The 20,141-nt window shown below is 36.6% G+C and overlaps 1 protein-coding gene across 1 annotated transcript in view; it reads left to right on the top strand.

Moving 5' to 3' along the window:
* Nucleotides 1–20,141, top strand: part of LOC111149581 (EGF-like and EMI domain-containing protein 1) — a 481,942-nt gene that overhangs the window by 184,735 nt on the left and 277,066 nt on the right. The gene's annotated exons all lie outside the window — the stretch shown is intronic.

Here is a 20,141-nt window from a genome sequence, read left to right as displayed (position 1 = left end):
TAATTGCTTAAATTGTCATCATTATTTAGAAGTTACCATAAGTAAAAATTTCCCTTCTCCATTTTCTTTTCCAAGATATGTGTGATTTACAGAAAATCTACTAAATGCACTTACACACACACACACACACACACACACACACATTCACTTACAAATATTGGAAGCATATTTTGAGTTCGGGGTCAAGGCCTAAAAATTTCAATTGATTAAACTTAATGAGGATAAGGCATTTGAGACACTTGAATAGAGGATGCTATTCATAGTTCCAGTGATTATATGATAATTATAAAAAGTGGACCCAATGTCCTTTACTCTGTGGAATTCTCTAAAGAAGGAGAAAATCAAGTTATTATCCTAACATGATATTGTTCCTTAAGATCACTCTTAAAATGGACTTTTCATAATAATTACCTTGGAAAACTTTTCAAATATGATTCATCACTAACTTTGGGCTAGATTTAAGTCTTGGATCAAGGTCAGAATAAAATCACTTTGCTCAGCAAGAATATTACCTTTGTGACTGAAATCTGAAAAGACATATGCTAAGTATCTGTACTTGATTTCTCTCTTGAGCAGGAGTTTTTGTGTTTTTATTTCCTCCTATATTTTTAAGAAAATGAAATATAACTATTTTATCCTCTCCCTAAGACTGTATGTCTGCATTCAGAAGAGTGAGAGGCCAAATCCACCTGTGTTTTAGTACCTCAAGCATTGAAGAAATTGGATTTGAAGAAATAAAGTATGTTCCTTCACTGGGAGATACTTCCATATATACCTTTAAGTTTTTAATTGTCTTAAATATTTGCTCAATTTATGAAAATAAGAAATATCTTTAATAAGTTGATTTTTTTTTTCTTTTTTGTGACAGTGAAGCTGGACTTTATAGTGTTCTGTTTGGGTTTGAATCGTTAGAGCTCTGCTGACCCTCTGCTCCATAGTAGCAATGGATGGTACCTAGGATAGTATCTTTGAGTAGTCTGGAGATCTGAGACCAGTTGAACACAGGATGTTTTATTGAGGTCTTGATATCTACCATGGAAAAAGTGTGTGGTTTTTAAGCTCAATAACCACATATACCAAGCAGTAATAAAGATGTTCTTGTCCTTTTGGGGTTTTCAGTCTGCAGAATTATAAATTAATATTAGGGGGCCCCTGAGTGTCTCAGTCGGTTGAGCATCCAACTCTTGATTTCAGTTAAGGTTATGATCCTGGTGTTGTGGGATCAAGCCCTACCTTGGGCTCCAAGCTCAGTGTGGAGTCTTCTTGTCCCTCTCCCTCTGCTCCTCCCCTCCTCTCTCTCTCTCTGTCTTTGAAATTAATAAATAAAATCTTTAAAAATATAATAAATAAATAAATAAATAAATAAATAAATAAATAAATAAATTGAGATTAGGGTTTATAAAGAATTGAACAGGATACTGTGAGAGAAAATAAAGGTACATGTGGATGCAGTGGGGATGAGGGGTATTTAACTTTGGTTATAGATGTCAAGAAAGAACTTTTTGAACAGGTGTTGTCATAGATTGCATTCCCAGGAAACAGATTCTAAGATTTGAGATCAAGAAGTTGATTGGGGAAGAGGGGGAGGTACTTTTAAAGATGACCTGAAGAAAAGTGAGGAAAGCAAAACTGGGCAGAGATTGAGCTATAGTATAGTTGTAATACTCTCAGATAATCCTGTGGGATGCACTGGAGCTAAGAGAGCCCTTCAGAGTTGCCCCTGCCTTGAAGCAAAATGGGCCTGGCTTGGCCTTTATTTGACACCCCACCACCACCCAGCACACAGATATCTTACCAGACATTGGGTCGGTGCTGCTCCTCCACAGAGAGCATGATCTCTGACAAGGTTGCTCTTCTGAAACAAGGATAATCCCTGATTAGGAACTCAGCTGAGAGTCCTCAGTCACTGACACTCCCACTGGGATAGGAATAAGCACCTCAGTTTTAAAGAGGAATCTAGGCAACACACCAGAGCGTCTACTACAGTGAGGAAGCCACAGACAAATGAAAATGGAGAGGAAGGGCTTTCTAGACAGATAATACATCATAGGTAAAGGCCTGGATTGGCAAAAAGCTCGAGTTATTGAAGTTACTGAGTATCAGTGGGACTGCTGTTATTACTGTACAGAGAATGGGTTTAGTAAGAATTTGAATAAAGGTCAGGGCATTGCAATGATTCAAGGAAAATGAAATTGTGGCTTAGATATGATGGTAACAATAAATATGAAGAAAAGAAAATATTTTCAGAATATATTTGAAGGTAGAGTCAACAGAACTTGATGATGGGTTGGGTGATGGTAGAGTAAGTAAGAAGGAGAGGTCAAGAAGATTTTCCACATTTCTGGCTTAAGCAGCTAACTGATAGGTGATACAGTTTATGAAGATAGGGAGTATTAGGAAAGGAATAGGTTTCTAAAGACTATTACAAAAAGGTGTTTCGACTGAGTTAATATAAATCAAAATACACACAAACCACACTTCTATTACAACGTTTTACAACCTTTATGGTTCTCCTTCCCATCACTAAAACATTTCCTGAAAAACAGAGTCAATATTGGGAATACAAGAGAAACAACATGACAGTGTTGATTTTGTATGAATTTAGAAATGTTTATCCTTGGAGGTGTTATTGTATTCTAGAGTATTTGTATAACATAACAACAAGAACATTCCAGAGGGTTCAGACCCCTCAGTATGGATGTCTTGGCACAGAGCATATCCTTTTGGCCAATCCTGCCAAACATTCCTATTTGATTACTTATTCAGCTCTGTGTGTGTGTGTGTGTGTGTGTGTGTGTGTGTGTGTGTACCTATAAGTTGCCAGGGAGTGTCCTAAAGTGTTGGAGGACACAGTTCTCAGTTCACAGTTGGCAGAAAAGATCCCTGAGCTTCTCATGATGTTTAAGCCTTGTTAAGAGAAAAGGATAAGAAACTAGTCAGTAACTATTTAAATAACATCATTTCAGATAATGGTTAATATATAAAAATAAAAAAGGTAATGTAGTGAATGAGGAGTGCTAGGTGTAATGGGGAGTGCAACATGTCATAGGACGGACACAGGAGGCCTCTCTGGGGATGTGGTGGGCAGGTTGGAAGCTGAACTGTAAGGAAGCAGCCCCATCATGTGAGATCTGGGAGAAGATTTTCCAGGGCCAAGAGAAAAGAAAACTCAACTACCTGATGTGGGAACAAGCTTAGCATGTCCAAGAAACACAGTGACAAGAGGAATGCTAGGAAATTGTCAGACAAGTAGACTGAAAGTGTCTTGGAACCCAAGAAAAGAACTTTGTCATTCAAGGCATACTGGAGAACCTCTGAAAAAATCTAAGCAGCTGAGTAATCTGGTCTAATTTCTGTTTTCAAAAGGTCAATTTTGGCTGGTGCCAAGAGTGGATTTCCAAAGGGAAATGGATAAAGCAGGAGGTAGTTATTTAGAAGGACCTAGCAGTTCACAGGAACATGATTGTGACTTGGACCTAGGTGATAGTATTAAGGATCTAGATAAATTATTTGAAATACATTTTGGAGGTAAACCCAATGAGTATTGTTGATAGCTGAGATCTGGAGGTGAGGGTAAAAAGTCATTTCCCAATTTTTAACTCGAGCAGCAGAGCATAGAGTACAAATGGAAGGCTGTGGAAAAAAAAATGTTTTGCAAAAAGAAACCAAATGTTCTCTTATGGAGATGTTGAGGATGCTATCGTACTTTTTCTGGAGATGAGAGAAAGAAGTTCAAGTTGAAGTTATAAATATAGGCATCTTTAATGGATAGGTCTTAGTTAATGCTGTGTGCTATATAGCGTCCAATAAATAAAAGAAGAAGGAAAAGACACCTAAAGTTCTAGCAGAAGAGCAGAGTCCAGCAAAGACCATATGTACTTTCTCCCCCTTTCGGGTAGGTACCTCTAAGAGTAACTTTTCATTAGGTAGTGAGCTAGAAGGAAAATAAGAAAGAGTGCACTGTCCCAGAAACCAACTGGAAAAAAAATGTTTGAATAAAGAGAAGACTGTTATGTTATAATGTTACTGAATTATGTAGGCTGCTGCTATGCAAGTCACTGGTGGGCTTGGTAAAAGTATGTTTAGTGGAGGAGAGGAAATTGAAACCAGATTGAAGATAGGTAAACAGGAGGCATTGAAATCCATATGCCAGTAGACCACTCTTTTTGATAGGTTGTCTGAGAGAGTGGAGCAGAGGAGGGCAGTAGTCAATAGAGAAGAATGAGAAGACTAGAAATAGGCTTTCTGAAGAAGAGACCTTAGAGCAGTTTGCATGCTAGTGGAGATACTCCAGGTGAAAGAGAAGAAATGTTAATGCAGGATGTCCCCTGGAGGTAAATTGGGGAGAGAACTGGAGCTCAAGTGAGGGGGCATAGCCTTACATCTGAGTAGGGATAGAATGTCTTCTAGAGGAGGAAAGCAAAGAAAGTAGATACAGGTGCAGAGAGACTGGCAGGTTTAGTGATGAGAAGGTGAAAATGTTCTCACTCTGATTCATCCATTTCCCCCCAAGAACTCTGAGGCACTAAAAGCATAGGGGTGGTGTGTTAGAAGTGCAGATCAGGAGATACTGAAACTATCCATATTGTATATCTTCTGAGAGAAGACTGAAGGGAAACATTCTCAGGTTATCACCAATTAACCATAATTAGTAGGTAAGAAAATATGTAATGATAGCAACCTATAAATGCCTAATGCTTACTATAAAGGGCAAGCAATGCTAACCATAATAGTGTACTCTGTTCCTTCAGGTCAGACGGATGCATTTCTATGTTTCTCAGCAGAAATAACTATTTCTTTTTTTCCCAGAAATGACTATTTCTAATCATTGAAAATTATAGACATGTCCACCTAAATTTAGTATGACTTTCTTTTAAAAGTTTCTAAATTTAGTGGGAATATTTTCACTATTAGTTTTGTTGTGACCTTACTGAAACCAACAAAATATTTCTTCTTCAGGGAAGAGGGTTTTCAACTTGCCTTCTTCTTCCCCATAAATAAGGGATGAACACTCCTTTCAGAGCCCATGTAAGGTAGGTTATAAAGTATCTATTTTTAGGGCAATAAAAGTCACATAGAATGATCCTATACCTCTGCATCCTCAACTCATTTTCCTCATTCAGCTTTGTGTGAAGATCAGAAAGGGGATACAACCTGCCCACGGAAGTGCTTTTAAGAGCAGATTTTATCATCTTGACAAAATTCCTGTTCTAGAACACAGTCTATCATCATGAGAACAGATCATTCTAATGTTAGACTTTCTCAGGCATGGCTGTTGCACCTTTCTAGATAACTCTGAAAAAGTAGCAGAGAAGATCAAGGCTGGCAGGAAATAATCATCTGTTTATTTATGTTTTTATTGTTGCTTGTTTATTTAATAATTGATAGCAGGAAAGCAAACCTGGGTTTGTGATAATGGGGTAGAAATCTACCTGGCCAAAATTTCTGCCACCCCAAAATCTGTGTATGTATGTATGTATGTATGTATCCGTGCATGCATGTGTGCATGTGTGCCTATATTCATGTATGTCCCTTTCCCCTGATGTTGGTCTTGTAAGGATGACCTTTTAGTATGCAGTGTGATTGCTTCTCTCATGATTATGAGCATTTAGTGGTTCTGTTTATTTGTATTTTTAATATTCTTAAATTACAGAAAATAACTTGAGGATTTAAAATGCCACTTTATCCAATGTAAAAAAGAAAATGGGCAATGGACCCTCACTGAAATTGATATTGAGGAAGTACAGATTCAGAAGAACTTAGTACTTTTTACTTAAGTTTTAATATATTTTTTTGAGAGCCGACAGATGATTTACAAGGTGCTAGTAATGGAAGTTTAGCTTAAAGCCAGTCTAACTTTGCAGAAATCTGAAATCTGTACCCTCTGGAGAAGAACAGAGACAAACACCTAAAAAGTTGAAGTGGTTCTTGGGTACATAGGGTGAGGCAAATATGACCGTAAATTTTAAAGATTTGTGGACAGGAGCCAATTTGCAAAACCTTTCTGAGTGTTCAGTGATCTTATTAAAATGCAGACTCACACAGTGTTCTGTAATGAGATGCATTTAAGCATTAACGTTGTATGCCTCTAAATTTGTTATTCTCATCTGTGAAAGTGTTTAAAATATAAAATTCTGTTTTTTAATTTAATAATTATTTTATGTCCAAGTATTAGTATGTTTGTTATTGATTAACACTTATATTCATCATCTGTACACTTATTATATTCATACTCTTTGGAGACATGATATTTTATAGGTCTAAGAAATAAATATTTATCTATTATTAATGTATAGCTGCCATTGTATATTTATGATACATGATATTTTTCTTTGCTCTTTTAGAATGATTGATTTTTGTCTCTATGTAACTTTTATAGTTAGATTGAGTGATGATTTTCTCTCTCAGAGGTGTCAGTGGAAACATTTCTAACTGCCCGAGGCAGTCATCTGCCACAGCTGGCACCATATTTAAACGACTTCCCCATGTAAGTGCATAATTTTGTCACCTGGTGATAAAGAACAAAAAGCTACAAAAGGAAATTTTGCAAAAAACAGTCTTATTGTCACTTAGCTAATACTGCAACTCTGTCAGTTAGGCCTTTCAAGGTAGATGAAAACATGTGTTTGCAAATTAAATAACTGAGCAAATTTCATCAAGACTCAGCAAAGTTCAGAATGTCATTTCCTAAGGACGCAGCCCCATTCTTGTTAAGCGTGGATGAATAGATACCATCTGTGATATTTAGTGTCTCCTCAGATACTGAAAAATTTTAAGTCAAAGAAAAAACAACACTCTTAACTAAGGAAAGGCAAAAAAGATAAGAAGTGAAACCAAAATATTAAAAACATGAAATAATTTTTCAAAAAGATATGTACTGGAGAAAAAAAGAAATAAAGATCAGAGAGATGATAAATTAACTTGAGTTGGTAAATCTTTTCATTTTATATTTCAGGGTATAGCTCTGATTTTCTTGTTGCTAAATGAGAAGACTTAATAAAATAACAGAAATACTTCTGTCTAGATTAACATGGTATCAATAGTTTAGACCCAATATGATGATTTAGTTTAAAAAGAAGAAGAAGAAGAAGACATCTGCTAAAAATGACATTTGGGGAATTACCTTAAAAAAATATCTATTTTTAAAGTTTCATGCTTTTGAAATTACTGCCTATTTCTTAACAACCCCCTCAAAGTATGTTTCTGTTGCAAAGAGAAAAAATGTGAAAATATTTGTAGTCACACCATGCCAAACTACCATGGAGTATGATGTTTCCTTGCGTTCCCAAGGCTCTCTCTACTAGGACTCCCAAGGCCTGCTTCCATAGCATTCTTAAGCTTTTCTCCCTTTCAGTCTTTGCAGTTCTGGGTCTCATTCCTTAGATTCCCTGCTTTCTTATTAATTTTTGCTTTTAATGTAAAACAATACCCTCATTCAATGGATATCTGTCTCACTGAGAAAAAAATATCAGCAGACATATCTGTCCCTGTAGAAGCTGGTGGAATGATTTGCAGCTCCTTTTCCCCTCTGTCCTCACCAAATTACACTAGGTTGGAATCTGCTACTTTTGCTCGTGCATCTTGACCCTACATCTCTCTACAGAGAATTGAACTGTCAGCCTTTGAAATAACAGAATAATTTAGATGATGAGGTGTTTTTTGTTTTTTTTTTTCTTTTTTTTTTTTCCCCTCGGAGGATCATACTGGAAAACCTACTACTTTATATAGAGATAAACCCCAATTCTAAAAGAATAGTAAGAATAATGACTCATAAATGACAGCATTTATGAGTAAAGTGAATAGTTCATGTAATAAATTTGAGGTAGAAGTTTCTTTCAGAAATTAATGGACAACAAGATAATTAAGTTTTCTGGGGAGCAGAAGATTGAGAGAAATAGAACAATTTCTGATTCTGGATAGACAAAAAAAATTGCTTAAAATAAAGAATTATGATTATTTCCATTAGGGAGATAAGATACTGAATTGGAGGTCACTGAGCAGCATTATTTTTAGGAAATGTTAGTTTTTACTCTGGGTTCTAGGGAAAGACCCAGAATTGTAGTCAATTCACTATGAATGTCCTCCATATTCTCCGAGGCCACCTGGCGGTACATACATACCATATGGAGTAGCCAGGTTACCTCCCAGCTGGTGGTTGATACAGAGTTTCTAGTTGGACCAGCTGCTTGGCTGGCTAAAAACAAGAAGCCTAGAAAAGTAAACTTTACAAAACAATGGACTCAATAAGGGTTAATAGGAAGTCAAGGTAATGTCAGCACTTCAAATATTAAGGGAAGACCAACAAATAGTGCAATCAATGCCAAGTTTGAATAGCACATTCAATCCAGGAACAAGCTAAGCATTTGAGGCTCGTTGTTTACATCAAGGGAAATTGAACAAAATTTCAGGGATTTGGGTTGCATGGAGCCTGAAACCAATCCAATGCAGGAAACCATATTTAATAAAAATAATATAAAATTATGAATATGGAATTAGTTTCAGGGTCTTGGAAGAGGCTCATGGAAGTGAAGGGGCCTCAAGCTTACATTTCAGAAACTTCATATTAAATCCACCTCTGAGTACAGAAATGGTGTCCCTTTTGGTTTTAAAGGCACGTCATTCCAGAGGGAGTAAGAGCTGTTGTAGGAACAAGGCTAGGAGTTGACTCAAGATGGAGCAGTAGTTCTCACCAGAAGTGAATATTGGAGTCACTTGGCAGACTTTATAATAAAACATTCCCGAGCTCCTTCTCTACAGATTTCCACCAGGTTATTGGTATTAGATAGCCCTTCTCCTCCAGGTTGACCTAAAAATGAAGCCAAGATGGAAAGCTACTGATAGCTAATAATAATGGGGGTAATGATGATTGTATTGCTACCCTGTATGGAACGTCTGCTTTATAGAAGAAGATACCATATCAAACACTTGACAGCCATTATCTTTTTAGTATTCATGACTCCCAGAGGTATACGTATCAACACCAGTTTAACCAGAAGGATTCTGAGGCTCAAAGAAGTGCCTTGGATCACACAGCAAATGTGGGATCTAAATGCAGGTGCCAGGATCTAAATTCTAGTCTGGCCAGGTCCCTGGCTCTTTTTTTTTTTTTTTTTTTAAGATTTTATTTATTTATTTATTTGACAGAGAGAGAGAGAGAGAGAGAGAGAGAGAGCACAAGCAGGCAGAGAGGGAGGCAGAGGCAGAGAGAGAAGCAGGCTCCCCACTGAGCAAGAAGCCTGACACGGGGCTCGATCCCAGGACCCCAAGATCATGACCCGAGCTGAAGGCAGCGGCTTAACCCACTGAGCCACCCAGGTGCTCCTCCCTGGCTCTTTTTATTGCCACATATTCTACCTCCATAGACAACAACATCTTTGAGGGAACGAGAGAAAGTTCAAGACCACACAGAAGGAGCTAACTGACCACCACTAGAGGAATTTGTAAGAACTACCTGCCAAATCTGTTCTTGGAAGTCCAGGAACATGCGTACACACACCATGGAAGCAGAGACAACTACTTCTGAATCTCAAAAGAGTTCTTAGGAAGGCTTAAGTTATCCTTTTCTTTCTTTCTTTCCTTCTTTTCTCTTCGTTTCTTTTCTTTCTTTTTTATTTTCTCTTTTCTTTTCTGTTCTCCTTTTTACCACCACCCCCCAATCCCAGCCCCAACACTGAGGGTTAAATTCACCATTTGGAACAGTGACACAAGCCTTCCTCACATCTCTTCTTATTCACTGGGTCTCCCTTGTTGCTCACAGAGGGTTCCTTGCTTCCCAGGTGATGTCACTATTCCGATCTATAGATTCCTTTTCTATTTCCTGTATTAATGCCTTCCATGCCCCTTCTCTTCTCTCTCTGCAACAACTGTAAGCTAATGAAGTGTGTTTTTATATACCTTGTGAATACATGGATACATGCCCAGCTTCCCTCCTAATTCCTTGCTGAAACTATTGAGCTCTATTATTCAGCTACCAAAAAGCAGGTCTGCACTGTTCTAGATTTCTTATAGCACTTAATTTTAAATTACTTGCTTATGTTTTTAGTAACTCTCTTTTCCCTGATGACTGGACAGTTTCATGTCCTAGGAACTAGATGAGTCCATACCAGGCCCTGGGCAATTTGAGAAGCATAATACCAGATTGCACCCAGAGTCACCTCTGGCTACCGACCACCGATCCATGTCCCTAGAGCAAGTTTACACACATTTCTTTTCCATCTAGGATTTCCATCTAGGATTCTTACTGTAATATTCTTTATATTTTAGAATTTATGTTGTCCATCCAAGCTTCCTAACTTGCCTGGCTATGGAAGAAAGAATTCCCATGGTGAATGTGACTTGGTGAATTGCTCTGGTTCTCTTACTCCATGGGTAAATAAGCAGGAGAGATGCAGAGGGAAGGGCATAGGAGGTACAGTCAGAATCCTGGATTCATGTCTGCCTCCAGTGCTTTCCAGTTACAGGAACTTGGGCAAGTTAGTTGCTCTGCCATCTCCTATATAAAACAGAATGAAAATCTAATGCAATTTTTAAATGTGGTCATGTGAAAAATTCTTTTGAAACATGATTAGCATGGGGAGATATCAAACGTATTTTCAAATTTTGCTTTTAAATGCGGATGCTTGGGGCGCCTGGGTGGCTCAGTGGGTTAAAGCCTCTGCCTTCGGCTCAGGTCATGATCCCAGGGTCCTGGGATCGAACCCCGCATCGGGCTCTCTGCTCAGCAGGGAGCCTGCTTCCTCCTCTCTCTCTGCCTGCTTCTCTGCCTACTTGTGATCTCTGTCTGTCAAATAAATAAATAAAATCTTAAATGCAGATGCTTCCCTTTCAAAGGAAAGGTGTCTACTATTCTGATTCTTTCATGGAAGTCCCCTTTTCTAGAAAATTCTTGTTAAAAAAAGTTTGGTGGCCATGGTTATATTTCTCTTATGTGATTCCATAAAGCCATCAAGAAAAATCAGTGCACATACACTGGGGGATGAGGTGTAGTTTTAGAGATTCCAGGTATTACTAAGTTTTGTCTCTTCTTGCCTGCTGATTTGAGGTCCACAATCAACTCTAATACATAAATCAAGAGTAATCACTAGAAATATCTCAAACTCTCCTTTCTTGCTAGTGTGGCAGTGTAACATTTATTCAGTCAGTACTGATTTATACACAGTATTGAATTTTTCCTTTCTGTTCTGAAAATGTGTTCTTTTATTGCTTTCAGGCAATTGATTAAATTAAACAACATTTATGCTTTATCCTGTGTAGAGAGCAGAAGCAAAAAAAAAATATGGTACTTTTGTATCAGATAAACAAGTTTTAGGAAAAACAGAAGGGACAGTAATATACATAGTACATATTCATTCATTTATTGGATCGGCAAACTTACCAAGTTCCTACTCTGTGCCAAATTGTTCAAGGTGCCTAGAGATATAGCAGTGAAAAACCCAGAGAGAAATCCCTGTCCTCATCTAACATAAAACATGAAGTATAAAACATGAAGATGATTTTTTCTCTTTATATTGCATAATTATTTTAATCAGTCAGCATGTATTTGTTGTCTGTTTTATAACATGCCTTTATATAGTATTTTTTCTAATTAATTATTCCTAGTAAATGTGTGAGGGATTGATTTTACTTAGTCCATTCTGTATATGAGAAAAGACCAGCTCTGTGTAGCCTAAGTTCTCTAGCAAAACAAGTGGTAGAGTTGACAGTGGACTTACCTGTCCTGATGCTTTTACAACCTCCATTTTATATTCTTTTTTCTTCTTATGCTATAACAGTGTATACCAATCATAGAGAAAAAGAATGATAGAAATCTATTTTTTCTTGCTTTATTACACTACAAGTACAAAGAATGCAGTTATATTCATCCCAATTGATGGATGTAGCTAAATCTAAGCATTTTAGAAGAGGAACAAAAACAGAATTAGTTGTATTAACAAAGCAATCTTACATGTCTGGCAGTAGCTTATATCTGATATGAATTTACTTTTTAAAGTATTCTGGCTTTTAGTGGTCTAGAGACAACAAGAATGTTATGATAACCACACAGGCAATTCAAATTAAGTTTCAGCCTCGGTTTGTATATTTCTGCTGTTGTTAGTTTTACTAGGAGCATAATCACTAGCTTTTCTTCATATGCAGCTCCTGCGGCCTCCTTCATTGTTGGTTACCATTCAATAAGTATTTATAGACAGATATAGATATTCTCTCAGGGAAATGATGTTCATGATAATGATGGTAATTTAGAGGATTTGGGGATATGACTTTGGGAACAAGAACCACCTTCTAAAAAATATTTTACATTAAAACAGTTCTATATAAAATCTAATAACCTTTTATAAACTATTTCATAGATGCATTTCAGCAGAGAATTTATAGATTGAAGGCAGACACACTTTTCTCTCATCTGTAGGACAGTAGTGACTTTAGTTCTTATTATCAGGAGAAATTGCTGAGCAGCTAAAACAGATTCTTTTGAATTGATTATGCATAACTAAATGCTAATAACATAAGTGTTCTTGTGGCCATGCAACCAGAAATAACCCTATCTGTACTCTCTAAGAAACATTCTTTAAGAAGGAATGGAAAAATGTCAGTCTGAGGAAGCCAGAAACATAATATTCATAATTGACAACTGTGGAAAATGACTTAGGTCTCAAATATACACACTCATATTTCCACACTAGCCTTCTTCATGTTACCTGTTTGATACCCTAAAAGCCAGTAGCCGTTCCACAAATGTATGGAATGGAAGTAGAAAAGTCAGGGACACTCACACCATGATTCCACTTCTCTCTGAGCAGTGGCAATCAATATGAAGGAAAGAACAGTCAAGTCACAATGAAGAGAATGCATAGGAGGGTTGCTTCAGAAAGGAACACTGTATAGGTTGGTTTTAATTTTTTTAAAAAGCTTGTACACTTGGCATATGAGATAATTCATTTTAGAAAGGAAAATTATAAACATAATTCCACCATACTAATGCTTTTGAATCATTTTGATTTCCTGGTCTCACTATCTCCAGGCAACATTTGAGAAGAGATATCGTTCACCTCTGCAACTTTCTTATCATGTTTTTTAAATTATCTTTGTTATCCAGTCAGCATTACTTTTTTTTTTTTAAATTTTAGTCTCTCCAACAATACCAAAGTTCCATAATAGTTGCCTATTTAGCTCTTCTCTATTTCTAGTGACTATCATAATGTCTGGCACATAGCAGGTGTTCAATAAATGTTTGTGGAATAGAGTGAAAATATAGACTTGTGTTCAAACTATTTTCCTTTCCAAGATTCATTTCTTGTCCCCACCTTACCCTCCCAATCTATGCTTGCTTTCTTTCCTGATATAGTTTACATACCATAAATTCCCGAGATATAATTACATACCATATAATTTACATAACATAAAATTCACCATTTTGAAGTACATGAATCAGTGATTTTTAGTATATTCAAAGAATTTATAATTATGACCACCATCTAATTCTAGAATATTTTCATTCTCTAAAGAGAAACTCCATACCAAGTGACTTCATAGTCATTCCACATTCTCCCCTCCCTTTAGCTCCTTGCAACTGACAGGTCTACTTTCTGTCTCTATAGATTTGCCTATTCTTGACATTTCATGTAAATGGAATCATACAATATGTGACCTTTTTCTCTCAGGCTTCTTGCATTTAGCATAATGTTTTCAACATTTATCTGTATTTTAACTTGTATCAGTACTTCATTCCTTTGTATGGGTGAATAGTATTATTTTGCATGAGTATAATATATTTTATTTATTGATTCATTTGTTAATGGAAATTTTATTCACTCATCAGTTGACAGTCATTTGAGTTGTTTCCACTTTTTAGTTACTAAGAATAATGCTGCCATAAATATTTTTGTATAAGATTTTTTGAGAACATATGTATTTATTTCTCTTGGGAAGATGCCTAGTTGTGGAAATGCTGGGTCATATGATAACTCTTAACTTTTTATGGAGCTGATTTTCCACAGTAGCTGTACCATTTTGCATTCCCATCAGCAATGTATGGAAGTGCCAAATCTCCACACCCTCATCAAAACCTTTTTCCACCTAAAAAAAAAAAAGAAAAAAAATATGTATATATGCATATCTATATATCTATATATATCCATCACAATGGTATGAAGTGATGTCTCTTTGTACTTTTGATTTACATTTCCTTAATGACTAATGATGTTGAGCATCTTTTCATGTGTTTATTGGCCATTTGTATATTTTACTTGGAGAAATGTCTATTCACATTTTTTTGCCCATTTTTCAATTGGGTTATTTTTGTATTGTTGAGTTTTAAGTATTCTTTATACATTCTGGGTACTAGACCCTTACCAGATATGTGATTTGCAGATATTTTCTCCCATTCTGAAAGTTGTCTTTGTAGTGTCCTTTGATACACAAAAATCTTTCCTTGTGATGAGGTCCAATTTTTCTGTTTTTTCCTTTGGTGGCTTGTGCTTCTGGTCAGGTTGAAAGAACCATTGCCTCATCCAAGGTCATAAAGATTTATGTCTATAATTTCCTCTATGAGGTTTTTTAAAAATTGTATTTATATATAAGAGAAAGGGAGTGCATGGGGGCAGTGAGGATGAACAGAGGGGAAGTAGAGAAAGAATCCCAAACAGACTTCCTGCTGAGTGCTTTTTTTTTTTTAATTTTATCTATTTATTTGACAGAGATCACAAGTAGGCAGAGAGGCAGGCAGAGAGAGAGAGAGGAGGAAGCAGGCTCCCTGCCAAGCAGAGAGCCCGATGCGGGGCTCGATCCCAGGACCCTGAGATCATGACCTGAGCTGAAGGCAGAGGCTTAACCCACTGAGCCACCCAGGTGCCCCCCTGCTGAGTGCTTTATCTCACATCCCTGATATTGGGAAATGAGCCAAAATCAAGAGTTCAATGCTTAACAAACTAAGCCACTCAGGTACCCCATCTCTAAGAGTTTTATAGTTTGAGTTATCTTTAGTTCTTTAATTCACTTTGAGTTTATTTTTGTATATGACATAAGGTACAGGTCCAAATTCATCTTTTGCTTGTGTTATGTCTTATTGTCCTAAGAGGTAATGAAAAACACTGGCTTTTGAGTTTAAATTATGAGACATTCCACTAATTAATAAACCTTTCTGAACTTACTTGTGTTTCTTGTAAAATGGAAGCCATAAAATCTACCTCATAGGATTCTTCTGAAATTTTAATGAGATATATTTGTAGTGCCTAGTCATATAGTGAATTACACAAAGAAATACAACTATCATTTTCATGCATATCATGTTATTTTATCATCATCATTATTATTAAACCAAACATTTTTACAAAAATAAAGTACATAAAAATTCATATATGATTGGCAGAGCAAGGTGCCAGAGGAGTAGAAGACCTAAATTTCATCTGGTCCCAGGAGTTCATCTAGATAGTTATCAAAACATTCTGAATACCTACAAACTCTATAGGAGATTGGAAGAAAAGAGTAGCAACAATTCCATGAACAGAAAAGCAACCACTTTCTGGAAGGTAGGACACGTGGAGAAGTGAATCTGAGGCGATATAACGGAAGATAGACCCCAGGGGGAAGGAAGCCTCCATCTGCTGGCTTCTGGCAGGTGATAGAGCAGCGAGGCACGAAACCAGAACTTTTAGAAGTCTGCTCCGCTGAGGGACGTCTCTGCAGTGGCTAAGCGGGGGATGGAACCCTCACGGGGCCAGTGTGGTCTCAGGATGCTCAAAGTCACAGAAAGACTGAGAGTGCTTGAGTGCAGCAGAGCTCCCAGGTATCAGAGCGGGGAAGCTGGCTACAAAGATGGAGCCAAGGAGTTGGCGCTCAGCTCAGGGTTGCCATAACCTATGATCTGCGGCACAGTTGGACCACTACTCTTCGAGCAGGGACCACACAATTGGCAGACCTGGGGAAATTTTCTATCCCCGCCACCTCAGAAGGAGTGGCACAGAACCATACCACAGGAATCTGCTGGGTTTGGAAACTCCAAATGGGGTCATGTGCCAGAGATAGTAACACTTGGTCATAGGGCAGGGGAGCATGGAGTGCTGTTGGAGACCAGAGAATTGGGAGTGATTGATTGCTTTTCTCTGAGGGCTCACTGAGGAGTGGGGCCTACAGCTCTTGGCCCCTCCAGGCCAGAGATTGGGAATCTACCATTTTTATTCTCATCTTCCAAATCTGTACAGAAAGCTTTCAGGGAACAAAAGCTACTGAGAGCAAACCTGAGCAGATTACTTAGTCTGATCTCTGGCAAGGGCTGTGCAATTCTGCCTGGTGGCAAAGACATTTGAGAATCACTGCAACAGGCCCCTGCCCCAGAAGATCAGCAAGAACATCCAGTCAAGACCAAGTTCACCAATCAATGAGAACTGCAAAACTCTAGCACTAGGGGAATACAGCACATAGAATTCATGGCTTTCCCCCCCGCATGATTCTTTAGTCTTTCAAAGTTAAATTTTTTAAATTTTCTTTTCTTTTTCTTTTTCTTTTTTTTTTGAATTTTTCCTCTTTTCTGTTTTAACCAAAATCTTATTAATACCTTTTTTTTACAATCTTTTAAATTTTCATTTTCACAGTCATATTCTATCCCTTCATTGTATTTAACCTTATTTTTTGTATATATATAAGTATTTCTTTCTTTAAAAGTTCGGGATACATTTTCACCTAACAGACCAAAATACACCCTAAATCTAGTGTATGGCTTTGTTCTAGTCTCCACCTGATCACATTCCCTCCCTTTTTTTCTTCTTTTAATTTTTTTCTTTCTTTTTTCAACCAACTTCTTATCCTATCAATTTCTTTTTAAAAATCTTTTAAAATTTTCATCTTTACAGTTATATTCCATCCATTCATCATATTCACCCTTATTTTTGTAAATATATGTTTTTCTTTCTTTACAATTTTGTGAGGCAATTTCTTCTAACAGACCAAAACATACCTAAAATCTAATGTGTGGCCTGATCATATTCTTTTTTTTTTTTTTTTTTCTTTCTCTTCCCCCTCCACTCACAGATCTCTCCTGATTTTTTTAGTGTTTCTGGGGTCGTTGTTACCCATTTAGCATTTTGTGCTCTCATTCATCTATTCTTCTGTGGACAAAATAACAAAATAGAAAAACTCATTTCAAAAAAAAGAACAAGAGGCAGTACTGACTGCCAGGGACCTAATCAATATGGACATTAGTAAAATGTCAGAACTAGAGTTCAGAATGACCATTATAAAGAGGGTAGAGGGGCTTGAAAAAATATATACAAAGGAGTATTATGCAGCCATCAAAAACAAACAAACAAACAAATGATATCTTGCCATTTGCATCAACCTGGATGGAACTAGAGGGTATTATGCTAAGTGAAATAAGTCAATCAGAGAAAGATAATTATCAAATGATATCACTGATATGAGGAATTTGAGAAATATGACAGAGGATCATAGAGGAAGGGAGGGAAGAATGAAACAAGACAAAACCAGAGAGGGAGACAAACCATAAGAGATTCTTAATCTCAGGAAACCAACTGAGCCTGAGGGTTGCTGGAGTAGAGGGGGGTGGGAGGGATGGGGTGATAGGGTGATGGATATTGGGGACAGTAGGTGCTATGGTGAATGCTGTGAATTGTGTAAGACTGATGACTCACAGACTTATACCCCTGAAACAAATAATACATATTAATTTTTTTAAATGAAAAAAAAAATCCATATATGATGAGAAACATTGGGTGTTCTGTTGATTGTTAACTGGCTCCCTCTACAGATAGTTTAAGAGTCTTGGCTTGAATGGAAACCAATAACAAGTGTTCAGAATGTACAGATATTGGAAGTGTGCTTGTGGCTCTCCAAAGATGTTTGTTGTCCTTTTCATATTGAACATGATCTTAATTAAGTCTGTTGGAAACTCTGATTTATATTTTTAATAACCAGAGATATATTAGCTAGAATCAAAATAATTATGTTTCTTGACTAATCTGTTTCTCAAAATACCCTACTGGGTTTTGCACATTTTCTTTGGATTAAGTAACATGCACTATGCAGGATTTGTAATTATATTTCTATAGAAGAATTCCAAAACCCCTTGCAAACCATGATTCTCTGAACACAGTAAATTTGTAGGCATTATTTTGTCATTAATGTTGGCCTAGTACACAACAAATAATACATTTTAAATTGCTAGCATGTATACATTTTTAATTTTAAAAAAAGCTTTAACTTTGTGATGTACAGTGCCCTCCTATAGTTTCTGATCTGTTCTGCTCTATTCAATTTCATTAACCAATGTCACTAAATTGGTTTTATAACCTGCTAAAATGTTTCAACCTGCAATTGCATAAATACTTCAAGAAGTAACAACTTCACTTCTGACTTCCTTTTAGAATCAGACCAAGCAATTACTTGAAACACTTAAAAAAGAATTTAAGATCTTTAGTATTTTGGTATTTATAAATCTTTGATAATTTACATTTTTGTGCCAGACCATTTTCTTCGGTAATATGCCCCTCCTCCTTTCACTTTGTTTAAAAGCACTCATATACTTTTGTCTAAGAGTACAAAAGCATTCAAATGCCTGTAGAATTGAATTCACTTTAAGTACAAAAAAATAATTCCCCTGAATCTATATTATGCTCTTTCATTTTTTTCCTCCATGATTTATATTTTCCTACATTTGATAAGGTTTGCATTTCATATAAAGTTCTTCTTAACGAGTGATTTGTATTGAATGTCATGTTTTAAATGTAAAAAAGAGTATATTATTACAATGAAAAGGAAGCATGTCGAATAAAAGAGCAGACAGACAGGGCTTGATTGATGTTCCGAAGTTATTTTTGCTGTGAACTCCCGTCAGCCTAGAAATCATAAAACAGAAAGGAGGCTTGGTTCAGCTCACACGCCCTTAGGGGATGTATGGAAAAGGATTTAAAATTCTGATAGAGTAACTTCAAAAATGTAGCAGCTGAAATAATTTATTTCACTACAGAGCGACCAACTGAACTTTTACATTGAAATTATTCTTTTTGAACTTGCACATGTTAACAGGAAGGCTCAGTGGTCTCCGCACCTCAGTGCTAAGGATGCCAGGCTGCATAGTTCTGCCTTGCTGCCCCAAACGAAACAATGACTGCTCTGGTCCTTGCTCCACTTTCTCACTGATCATTTCCTGAATAATAGGTAAAAACAACCAAAAGAAGGTTGAAAAAGGAGGTTGAGAGTGGTGAAGTTTTTCATTTCTTCTTTAGGAAAATTTTGCAAAGGTTAGTCTGGGGCATTGCGCAAAAACAACAGAAAAAATATTGGGCTACTTGATAGTTGGGCATTTTTATCCATGATGACTACTACATTTGATTAGCTGTTCAATGGTGTTATTTGATCTGGACAGACATTGAGGTTATTTTAGAAGAGGAAAGACAAGGGCCATTGCTAGTTGTTGATACATTACATTCTTCTTCATTCTCTTTCTTCTTTACAAAGCTATGCTTGGACATCTCTATGCATCTCTTTGTTCTGAGTGACACTGAGATGACAATCACCAAGGGTAAAAAAATCCTGTCACCTTTGGACAATGTTTCCCAACATGACCCCATCTATGATAGCTGTATGTTTAATCTTGGTCAACTAAGAATACACAGAATAACAATGATGAGGCCAATAAACTGTCAAATGAACTTTCATTGTATTGGTCAAAAGCAACAATATAGATATTTGACAAACAATGTATTTAACTATATATATCTATGAGAGTGTATGACCTGTTATGTATCCAATATTAAAAAAAAGTCCAATCTTATTTACACATAGGAATTTCCAGACTCTGCAATCATTCCACTTATTGCCAGTGGTCTGTAACTCAGCAGTTGAAAACCATTGCTCTAAAATTTCAAAGATCACTATTCCAGTCAGATGAGGAGAATGAAGTCCAGAGATATCCTTGAGTTAGTCATTTAAATGGTCAGAAACTAAAATAATAAAAATAAAGGGAGTATAAATAAAGAAAAATGTGTTTATCTAATTCTCCTTTATTCTTATTCATACTTTGAGACAAATGGAAAAAGGCCCAAATTTGTTTATTTAGATTCACATTTTCCTGGAATCTAGTGTGTGTGTGTGTGTATGTGTGTGTTTTCCAGACGAGACTCATCTTGCTT

This window comes from Enhydra lutris, unplaced genomic scaffold (genome assembly GCF_002288905.1).
Source record: "Enhydra lutris kenyoni isolate GAN:26980312 unplaced genomic scaffold, ASM228890v2 scaffoldscaffold2, whole genome shotgun sequence".
NCBI lineage: Eukaryota > Metazoa > Chordata > Mammalia > Carnivora > Mustelidae > Enhydra > Enhydra lutris.
The sequence above is the reverse complement of the archived record's forward strand: the minus strand, read 5'-3'. Positions and strand labels throughout refer to the sequence as shown.